We start from the raw sequence: 12,328 nt of genomic DNA on the forward strand, positions 1-12,328 counted from the left end.
TAATCTAGGCTATGCAAATTAGAATCACCAACCTAAAGATTATATTATAAACCAGCATAAATTTCCTCACATAACCAAGGTAGGTATATTATACCAAAATACATTCAGTGATAAAATATTGGCTCATTTCATTGCCACAGTTTTACAGTCCTCGGCGTTAAAATTAGCCATAATCATTTAACATGCATCCTCTCCCCAGAGATACATAACATTTTAAAGCTGCAGAAAGCAAATAATTTTCTGTTCAATTTCTTCAACTGCATCTGGAGACAGGCCTGGGATTTGGCTTGGGATTTTCATTCTGAAATGTCATGGAGAGAATTTTACTGCTAATAAATATTTGAGATAGCCACACACCAGTGATATTTGCTGCTAAAGAAAAGTTTGGAATTCCTGTTTAATGGAGGCAGGATAAATTGCCACTTTAGGCAACAAGGTTCCTGATATATTGATTCTGTTATGAGCAAAATGCCTGATGTGCTTTTAATAGAGGAAAATTAATGAGTTAGTGATTTATCTCATTGTGGTAAGGTCATGCCTGAAAGTCAGCAATCCCAAGAGTTACAGTTAAAAAGCATTTAATAATGAAGAGTGAACACAGCCAACACATTCATGAAGGGTTCAAGAATGAGTAATGCTAATCTATTTCCTGACTGAGGCAATTGGCTTGTATTAGTATCAAAAGATAATGCAATATTTAGTGGCATGTACAGTTAATAGCTACAGTTGACTTAGAAATTTTGTTATCTTTGAATACCAGGTACATGGGCAATCATACTCTGCTTGTGTACCTTATGTAAACATTTGGTAGAAATAGCTAATCATACATAATCAAGACAGGGTCAGTTCAGGGTGACTGCAAATAATTCATGGTTCATCCAAGGACAATGTGGTAGTCCTTTTGATTCTGGCTACCCACTAATTTATTTTAATTGATTTAGGCACTAACTATTCTGTGGACAGCTCACAGTGATAAAAGAATAAAATGCAGTAACTTAGAATGCATAAAATAACACCAGAGCCAAACAAGTAGCAAAATAGAAAACAAGATAGTGACTCTGGCCAACAATGCAAAGAATATATAAGAACAAAGCTTGAAAAAGTCTCCAACCACCTGTCAGGACTAAGCTTAGAAACAACACAGTGAAGTCCAATCAAATTCACTCCTTTATTTGGTTACTCACAGCGGACAGAATCTTGACAAACTAAAGCTACAAACTTCTAGCCTACTAAATACATCCTGAGAGATTCTAGGGTTGGCACCCTGAACCTCTTCCCCACCATTTTAGGATTATGCAGTCTCTTATTCTCTTTGGGAAAGCTGTGTATTGCCAAAACTCTCTCCTACTGCTTCTCCAGGTGCACATTCCACTCAGCACCCTAGCTCAAGTTCTGGAAGAATAACCATGCCCTTTAAGGCCTTCTAAAACAGGATGTCAGATCTCAGGGCAGTTCATTCCAGAGTACAGGTCCTATAATTGAGAAGGTGCACCCCCGAGTCCTAAAAATTGTCACTGTTTAATTGAAGAGATCCAAAGCATGCCAACCCTAATGGCTGGCATCCATTGTCTCCTCTCAACTTTTTTTAGTCCCATCATCTATTCACATCACATATCCATTGTACTGTATGTGTATTATTGTCTTCAGAGAGTAGCCAGCCTTAATTTTATCCAGGATGAACTGAATAATTCTTCCTGCAGTTCATAATACTAAACAACAGTATTCTACAGGGTGAAGGTCTCTATATTCTTTCCCTTGCTTTTTCTCTGTGTCCAGCTTTTGCATTTATGCATTGCCACTAGAAAGACCCCACTTTTAACTTCTCTGATCTTTGTGAAATAGGACACTTGGCTGAAAAGGTCATCTACTGCAATTTTATCTAAAAATGTTTTGGGAGATTGCAGGGGATTATGTAAGATATTTCTAAAGCTGTAGAGTTCACATCCAAATCTCTTTTGCCTGCATTAAAATGAGATGAGAAAATACTTGTGTGAAGGGACATCTTTGAAAATAGTTACACTTGGGTTAGGTAGGTTATTTATTCATTTATAAACTTGTATAGCACCTACTAAAGTATTCACACTGAACCAAACAGATTACTCAGCAAAATTTTGGTTAAAACAGTTAAAAGCAGCTCCTTATCTCCAGATGATCATTCAATTCCAATAGCTTGTTGAAAGGGCAGTATCTTTACTTCTTTCCCAAATGTAATCAAAGCAGTTCCTCTAACCACAAGAGGAGATTTGTTCCAGAGGGCCAGAATGATCACCAAGGAAATCTGACTCTTCTCTTCTCTCCCCTTTATTTTCCAGATTAGAACTGATTGGGCAGATTCTCATTGGAGGAAATGGTCAAGCCCCGCAGGCCTTCAAATCCACACCACCAACTTGACTTGCACTATGAAACCTATCGGTAATCAGTACAGTACCTGCATCGTACTGTATAGGCTTTCCTAATGAATTGCGTCTCTCATGACAGCCTTTAGGTTGCTTAATTCTGCAACAATTGCAATTCCTGGATGGTCTTCGAGAACAAATCCAGATACAGTAACCTGATCATGGAGTTATAATGGTGTGAATTGCTCTTGCTAAGGCCCCACTCTAAAAAAGGATGTAACTGATAGTCCAGCACACCTGGCTATAGTCACCACTGGTTGATCCAGTGAGATTCATGAATCCCATACCATGGACCTGCTCCTCTAGAATGTGTTCTTTCCTCTCCTGAGCTAGAGAAGGGCTTCACAACCCATATAATGTTACATGCGCAAACAACTCCAACTTTTTCCCCCAAAACTATTTCATCCCATTTAGTTTCTCATTGCCTCCAGATTTCAGATACGAATTCCTACTAGAGCTTCTCTCCAGCTTGGGAGCAAAAATCCAACTGAGTATCAATGTCATAATAATTACATCTTATTCTGAAATGCTGGATGGGCTCCTTCCCTTAATATTAGCCAAGGTCTCAATAAAGTCCTCACAATCTCCTCTCATTCTTGGAATCATGTCTCCCAGTTCGCAAATTTCAGATAAGCGTCCTCTTCATATCCTCACCCAACCAGATCTTCTACCAAAAGAGCATGACCTTATTACAAATATATCTGGCATTCTATAGCAACAGACTGAGGCTATAGCATCCAGGGGCTGGATTAGAAATCCCCCTTCTCCTAGACTGGAATATTATAAACACAAATTGGACTGAGGAAGAGTAAAACTCATAGAGTAATTGGATTCTCTTCCCACTGGCAAAAGGAAAGAATAGGCTCAACAGTCTAGATTTGTTAGTTAAGATTAAGCCAGTTTTTTTTAAAAAAGAGATGGCTAATTTCCTGCTAAAAACAACAGGAAATCTTATCTTTTGAAAGTGCTGTATCCAACTTTCCCCAACATGGTACTTAGTAAGTGTTTTGAAGATAGGATGTAAAAAGTTTACACATTGTAATAAAATGTGTTGGGTCAGCGGTACAGCCTCCCAATTGTTTGCTTCCATAATGAACATATCTCTCTTCCTACAAATTCTTCTAAAATATCTGTGCCTCTGGTAAAGGGGAAAGCATTATCCAACCAAGGTTTTTCTCTCATACATAGATTTCCACAGTAATCTTACAATTATGAATCTGGATGGAACCCAAAGCAATGACGTCCATGTTCCCTTCACATTTTCAAGTTCTCCAGATGCTTTTTCCCCCTGAATCCACTAGGGGGCAAATATCAATATTACTGTGCTTTTTTTAAATCCAGATTTTAAACTACTTTACGCTCACTAGAGATCAAATTTCAGGTGTTTTTTTTTAAGAACAAAGGACATAACTCTAAGTAATTTATCGGCAGTAACTTAGCTAAGTCAATAATATTTGCAAAGAATTTCCCACCATCTTCAAGATAGTTTCTGCTGTCAGATTGGAATTTAGGATAGGTAGGTGTACAGTATCTTTAGTAGCTTCAGGGGTCTGGAAGAAGAATGTCCAAAAAATTTTAAAAAAAAAAATCCCAGGAAAGTAGCATGAACTACCATGTGTAAGTTATTGAGATGTAGAGAATGGCAGAGGAAACTCTAATGAAATGCATAATTCCAATCCCTCTTGCTTCTCCTCTATAACAGATGGATATTCTTCTGGAAAGTGGGCAATGTAGTGTTTGGGAGGTGAAGATCTGTGGGGATTCAGGCACTAAAACAATGTAACTGAGACTACATCAAGGATGGCATTTTCCATTGTCTTTCTTTCTTTCTTTCTTTCTTTCTTTCTTTCTTTCTTTCTTTCTTTCTTTCTTTTCTTTCTTTTCTTTCTTTCTTTCTTTCTTTCTTTCTTTCTTTCTTTCTTTCTTTTTTTCTTTCTTTCTTCCTTCCTCTCTCTCTCTCTGTCTCTTTCTTTCTTTCTTTCTTTCTTTCTTTCTTTCTTTCTTTCTTTCTTTCTTTCTTTCTTTCTTTCTTTCTTTCTTTCTTTCTTAATATATCATTCATGTACCTGAAGGGGTTTATAACAAATGGTGTAATGGTTAAAACAGCAGGCTTGAAACCAGGAGATCACAAATTCTAGATCCAGCTTAGGCCCAAAGCCAGCCCAGTCATACTCATTCAGCCTTAGGAAGAAGAAGGCAACGGCAAACTACTTTTGAAATCTTGTCAAGAAAAATGCAGGCAGCCACCAGGAGTCAAAATTGATGGGAGGGAGGGAGGAAGAAGGAAGGAAATATAACAAAGTTCATATGAAGGAAGATCTTGATGTGTTGACACTGAAATCTGGTCTTTTGATGCAGGGGATTTTAGAGATTAGCATAGCTACTGAGAAGAATCTTTTCCTTGTCATCAACAATCAATCATACCTCTGCAGGCCCACTTTCAGATATTAGAAAATGTAGAGGCTAGTGTGAAGGAAGTGTTGGAAAGATTATTAATCACATTCGGAATTGTGCTTAGAAATGAGCAATTGTGTAAGGGCTGAAGCAATCATTTTTATGTATTTCTTATCTTAAACTCTACTGATTTTCAGTAATGGAAAAGGCTCCAGGAAATATATTTTTTTTAGAAAAAGGAATGCACAGAGACTGTAGATTACCTCTGTTCCAAAGTTCTCTCAGAATCAGGCAAAAGTTAATAGAAACAATATTTGAGATAGAAAGGGAAAATATATCCTGTGACATTTAGAGGTAAGTGCCTAGAGTTATGAAAAAAAAGTGATGTTCTCTGAACCTGCCTTAAGGTTTCATATATTTGCTCTCCTAGAAGAGTGAAACTTGGATTCATTGACAAAATAAAGAATTGAATGGAGGACCAACACAGTTGCTCATAGTTTCTGGAAAATTAACCAGATAGTAGTAGATAAGCAGAAATTTCTTATGTCCAGAAAGAGAGAGAGAGAGACGGAGATTGTAGGACTAACCAATCATTGCATTTGAGTTTTGGTCAAGAGAGCTACCCCCAACGTGAATGGACTGGTAATTGAGGCAGAATTTCCAAAATCTTGCCTCCTTCTAATTGGGAAGCATAGATGATACCGAATGATCTCACCAGTCCCCACCCCAACCCCGATAGCTTTACGGTACTTAGGATTTAACAAAAGTATGGGAGCTGGATGCCACTCAAACTACAAACTGCTGCTGGATGAAAAAGAAGGCAGTTAACTGATATACGCCTCTTGGCCATCTCCATTATGAATAAGGACAAATACAGATAGTCCTTGACTTACAACAATTCATTTAGTGACCGTTCAAAGTTGCAAGGGCACGTTAAAAAGTGACATGATAATTTTCCCCTTGCAGCATTGCCATGGTCACGTGATCAAAATTCAGACACCTGGCAACTGACTCATATTTATGACGGTTGCAGTGTCCCAGAATCATGGGATCTTCTTTTGCGACCTCCTGACCAGCAAAGTCAATGGGGAAACCGGATTCACTGAACAACCGTGTTATTAACAACTACAGTGATTCACTTAACAGCTGTGGCAGGAAAGGTTGTAAAATGGGACAGAACTCATTTAACAAATGTCTCACTTGGCTACAGAAGTAGCCAAGTAGACAGTTCTAGGTTGCTTCTCTCCTTGACTAGTTTCCATCCGTTGCTTCTTGTCCTGCTTTCAGGTGCTTTGGAGAATAGCTTGGCTCCCTCTTCTTTGTGGCAGCCCCTGAGATATTGGAACACTGCTATCATGTCCCCAGTCATCCTTCTCTTCGTTAAACTACACATACCCAATTCCAGCAACCGTTCCCTATATTGTTTTAGCCTCCAGTCCCCCAATCATCTTTGTTGCTCTTCTCTGCACTTTTTCTAGAGTCACAACATGAGCTGTTTGGAAAAAAATATCCCAGAGATCTATATAGGACATTTTGGAGGCAAGCATTTCTTTGTAAAGAATTTGAATGAAGAAAAGACCTGGCAAAGTATGTTATAACTGGGTGATAAATCCAGAGATAAAAAAAGTTACAAATGGTATCCACTCTACTTTTGACATGCTATAGTGGTGCATCCACCCATTACTGTTCTGTATTTGGCCTCTGGAAAATATCAGTGTGCTATTATTATTTTTTCATAATTCTGGGAGAGGATTGGAAAGAAAATCCCTAGGATAGGAACAAAACACACTGGAATGTCAACAGTCTTTTGGGGAAGATAATATGATGAGCCAGAAGCTGCAAAGTCCAGCATTATAAAGAGAGCTTGTGGTACCCCAGGAGATTATTGTGGCATTTATCCTGCTTAGTTTTTCAATAACTTCTTTATCTTCTGTTCTTGCGTAGTTTTGAGTGCTACATAAACACTGACAGATGGGAAGCAAGGAAACTGTTAAAATGCTGGAGGAATGGAATAAAAGGGGTCTCTGTGTTTCTGGATTTGGCTTCATGGAGTGGAGCTTTCTCTAAGGCTGCCCTCTTTCTTCCACCCCTCCCCTTCTCTGGATATGCATGCATTCATTCATGCAAATATTCAGCATGTGTATCATTTTTTTTAAAAAAAATCCATTCAATCATATCTAATTTTTAGAGATTGCCTGGACAAGTCCCTGCAGTTTTCTTGGCAAGGTTTTGTCAAATGCCGAGGAAATCAGGAGATTCAGGAAGTTCAAATGAGTATAAAGATTAATTGCAAGCTTAAGCTCTCTACAAGAATCTGAACTACTAACGGTCAAAGGAAATTAGCGAGGGTTAAGGAACTCAAGATGGGTTGGATTTAGCTCTCTTGCGGGCATGCAGGGGCATGGTTTGACCCCTCACTCAGGCTCAGCCTGGTCATCTACAGGTTTTTTTTTCCAAAAATGGTTTGTTATTGCCTCCTTCCTAGGGCTGAGAGAAAGTGACTGGCCAAGGTCACCCAGCTGGCTTTGTGCCAAAGGTGGAACCAGAATTCACAGCCTCCTCGTTTCCAGCCTGATGCCTTAACCCAGGGATCTGCAACCTTGACAACTTTAAGACTTGTGGACTTCAGCTCCTAGAATTCCTCAGCCAGCTTCTGGGAGCTGAAGTCCACAAGTCTTAAAGTTGTCAAGGTTGCAGACCCCTGCCTTAACCACTCGACGCGACAACCAAACTGGCTTTCATACATACATTTACCCACATATATCCAGGCATGTCCATATTTGTGTGAGAATTTGATCATATTTAACAGTGATATTTTTGAAAGAATGTCTGTTCTGCAATTTGGAATTTTGATTTAATTTGGAGGAAAATTACCTGAAGAAAGTATGAAACAATTCTTTTATTTAATCTCATTTCAAATTGTAAGTAAATGCTTATAACATTTCACTGAAAGAAGTATTTTTCTTAGTTATTCATTCACTAGGTAAGTATGAACGAGCTTAATTAATGTATTTTCTGCTTCTGCTCACTATAGTATGGACTGTGCATAATTAGCTAAACCCAAAACGTATGCCTTTAATACGTTATATTGGCAAAATCTGGAATCTAGAAATTATAAAAAGAACAATTGAAATGTTGCACATTTTTTTTACTTGGCTATATATGTGTATATGGATAAAATACAGTGCTAGATCAAAAACAGAATAATTCCAATAAATTGGAATATTTCTCAGATTCCTAAAATATTCATGCTAATGCCTAAGAATCTTGAAATGTTTGAATTCTGTTTAGAAGATCTCCCTCTGACAGCAACTATACATATGCTTAGCAGCCAATAGCATCTGACTGAATTTTATACAAATGTTAATCATTTGCTTCTGGAGAACATCAGGCTTAGAATGTTAGTAGCCCTAATTTCCTAATTTGATATTTTTCCTTCCCACTGAGTTGCACTAGGAACATATGGGAATTTGCATAATTAAAATAATCTGGGTAGAAAAGTTGGTCAAATGGCCTAGGAAACTTGGCAAGACCAAGGGAGTGTCTGTAGTTACTTTCATGCTAATGGGAACCAATTTGCCTTCCCTAACTGAGTATGTATGTATTTATTTATTTATCATATGGCATATTCACATCATAATTCAGTAAAAAGGAACACGGGTAAAATATAAAGCATAGAATATAATAGATTCCCAATGGAGTATCCAGAAAGAACAGTCAAGACCTAAATTTTATTTACCCAAGCGCAATCATATGAGCAGCTCTACTGTACTATTGTTTTCAGATTTTATAATGTACTTTCAGATAAATACAATTATTTGTCTCTCAATTTATTCATATAAGATTATATGCCACTGGATAGTGTAGTGGTTAGAGCACTGCAGGAGACCAGGGTTCAAATCCCAGTTGGTACCTATCTTACTAGTAGGGGTCCTTGGGCAAAGACACCACCCCCCAACACTCCACCTGCCTACCTCAAAATATGCCAGTTCTAATGTTGCCCAGATTAACGAGGTCTCCATCAGATGTTAAGGAACCAGGATCATCTGATGATAAGTGGGCTACTGAAACAAACCAGATATGGACAAGAGAACCTAGAACTGATGGAATGCTATGACAACAGTAGACCAAAAGAGATGGGGTATATGAAATGTATGAGGAAACAATGGATGGTGAGACCTATATCTGCCCTAACTGAGAAACAGCTAATTATCTAATTATTCAACATAACGAAGAAGAAATTGCTATCACAACTGAAGGTACCCCAACTACATATTACATCCTTTACTCAAGAAGACCCAAAAGAACAACTAGATGTGTTTTCAACACCTAGCTGGAACATCATTACCACCCTCTTCATTACAGAACACAGTTCCTGATATGAGGCATAGGATCTTGGATAAGCTAGCCCCAATCAACCCTCAAGACTGATTATCAAGGTTCAGCAAAGAGGTGCCACCAAATAGTATGCTAGAAGATGCTACTAGGGCCTTGACAACAATCTCTACTGACATGATAACAAACCAATGAACTGATATAGGCAAAGTTAACAAGACACTAAGAACCTTCCTCAAAAACTCAGTGAGACTGTGGAAGATACTTGAAGTCAACTCAAGACAGCTCACCCAAGTGATTATCCAGTGCTGCATATACCAAGGTAACACCACTGCTGTTCTGCATAGCCAAATAATTACAAAGAATGGATATAAATACAAGTTTAAGTGTGGACCTATAATCAATCATCTCCTCTACATCAATTTATATTCAAAGAATGAACGAGCCAGTAACTCGCTGATCCATTTGACACATCCATCTACAGTGAGGATACCATGATGTTATTTGTACTAGAGAAGTGTAACTAGGTGGTAGTCAAGAGAGGAAAATAGTTAAGTAGTTAAGTAGTTAAGACTAATGGGATGGAACTATCAGAGGGTCACATAGCAGACATGCATACCAGTTACAAGTACCTTGATATACCACAATCACATGGGAATCATGAGGAAGAGGCAAGGAAGACCACAACATTCAAGTACCATCAAAGGATCAGACAGGTCCTGAAGAGCCAGCTCAATGGGAAGAACAAAGTTCATGCCATTAACATGTATGTTCTGACAGTAAACAGAAAACCTGCTTGTATAATGAGTTGGCCAAAGAAGGGCATGAAAGCTGCTGATGTGAAGACCTGGAAGCTTCTCATAATGTATAGAGGTTTCTACTCTAAGTCCAACAGAGACTGTACAGTAGCCAGAAAGAGGGTGGTTGGGGTCTGGTGAGTATCAAAGTCACTGTCATGAATGAAACCCTGAGGGTCTGGGAACATCAGTAAGATGGCACCCAAAGATGAGTTGCTAAGAGAATTCCTGAGGCAGCAGTAGGTGTGGGAGAAAGATCAAGCAGAGATGTACAACTGGGTATCAGTTGTAGATGTCAAAAGGGAAAGAGGCAGAACCTTGTTTAGCTCTAGGGTTAGTTCTCTCCTCTCCCAATATTAACTACTAGAGCTTGCCTCCAAGTAAGGAGGAGAACCACCATAAAACAGTCCTCCCCCTCCCAATGTTGTCTATCTCTTATCTATCTCTTGTAATAATGCCGCTTGGGGGGGGCGAAAGCCCTAATAAGCAGGCATATACATAGAATGAAGGCTACTGCTAAGCTTGTAAGCCGCCCTGAGTCTTTGGAGAAGGGCGGGATATAAATGGAATTAAAATAAAAAATAAAAATAAAAAAAAAATTGTCTGAGCAAGTTGTATGTGTGAATTATATCTTCACACAGCTTGCTTAGGAGAAAGCCTTATGTTTGGAGTCTCTATAAAGAGGGAAATGCCAGAAAACAAATAAAGCAACAACAGTGCTGCTTCTATAAATTACAGAGCTCTTTACTGCTATGTTTGACAATAAAATTGTAGAGTGCCTGCAACTTCTCTTCTGCAGCTGTGACCCATTCAGATTTTCCAACAGTGTTTTCCATAAATGCTGGATCATAATTCCCAGCATGGTCCAAAATTTGCTCATGGGGATTTATGAGGATTACAGTCCAGGATTACGGTCCATCTGAAGGACACCCAGATGAGGATAACTACATTGTTTAAATATTTAAGACTAGGGGAAAGATGGTATAGGGAAGTTAATATGTGCAGTAATAAATGTGTTGCTTTATTTTGAGACTTTCACCGCTCCCTAAATATTGGAAATTGCAGCTGGTAATTCTGAACCAGAATCTGAAGATCTCTTGGTATTGATACAATCAGAACCTTTGGCACATATGCTGGAGTAATAATGGACTTTTCTCTTGAATGATAGATATGTCAATTTTCATTACATATCATAAAAAGCTTAATGTCTTCTATAGTTCAGTAGGTTTCTACACAGTCTCTGTGTTTAATTTTTTAAACTAATTGTATGGCTCTTTTAAACCAAGAGCATGTGTTGTTATTGAATCAGATTGAAGTCACCCTTTGACTATTGAGCTAAATTGGAGATCAACCAATTTCTCAGGGGAAAGATAAAATGACAACAACAACAACGATGATGATGATATTATTTAAAATATTTAATTAATGGAACAAATTAAATTTACTTGAGACTTGTTAACAAAAGATTGAAGTGTGGAATTTTTGTTATTGTCAATCATCAATGTCTTTAACTCCAAAATTTCACCCTATTCCAGCCACGTTGTTTTCTGTGTCTCCTCTGAATGGAAAGAAAGAGACAGATTCTTCTTTTTGGTCTGTTTTCACAGAATGACTAATGCTTGTACTGCTTGCTTCAGATTACAGCTAGCTCTCCATTTAGAAGAGGAGGATTTGAATTTCGTTTCTTTGCAAGACTGAATTCTATCCAACTCTTAGTGCACTTAGTTAATTCAAGACTTCTATAGCACTCATTCACAGATTTCTGAGCTGCAAGATAAGCTCCTTTAAAAATATCTTTTCACAATAGCCTTTGAAAGGGCACGACAACAACTTGCAATACTGTATAATGAGCTTTAGCTGTTAAATCTGTGCAGCCTAAAGCTCATTATGAGATGTGCCATAAAGTCTGACCTTTGTGTCACACAACAGGACATATTTTCCCAAGGGGTGACTTAGGAAAACCTGTGAATAATAGGACAATACTAATCAAATGTGCAAATAGTGAAATGATTGGAGAATCTCGAACACATCTTTAAATGCATGGAGAAGTGAAATGGAAGATGACTTTGGAACACATTTCCAAGGAGTTTTCAGATGAGATATTAATAATGGCCATTATTTTTGCAATACATATGAGCCAGCTAGTAACCAACTCAGTTCAATCTCCATAATCATGACTCTGGCACCAAGTATTGACTCAAAAATCACCAATTTTTTGAAGTAATTGGAGCATTACCCATTTTCTCCAGGAAGTCCCTGATACCCCATGAATCCTTGCACTAGAAAATTACAGGCACAGCTACATGATATTTCTATCCTCTTTTCCACTGCATTACTGCAGCCCATCAGGTTTGAAAAATGTGTACCTGTACTGCTAGACTGCACAGTAGGATCTCTAATGGACAG

Source organism: Vipera berus, assembly GCF_964194415.1.
Source record: "Vipera berus genome assembly, chromosome: 4".
NCBI lineage: Eukaryota > Metazoa > Chordata > Lepidosauria > Squamata > Viperidae > Vipera > Vipera berus.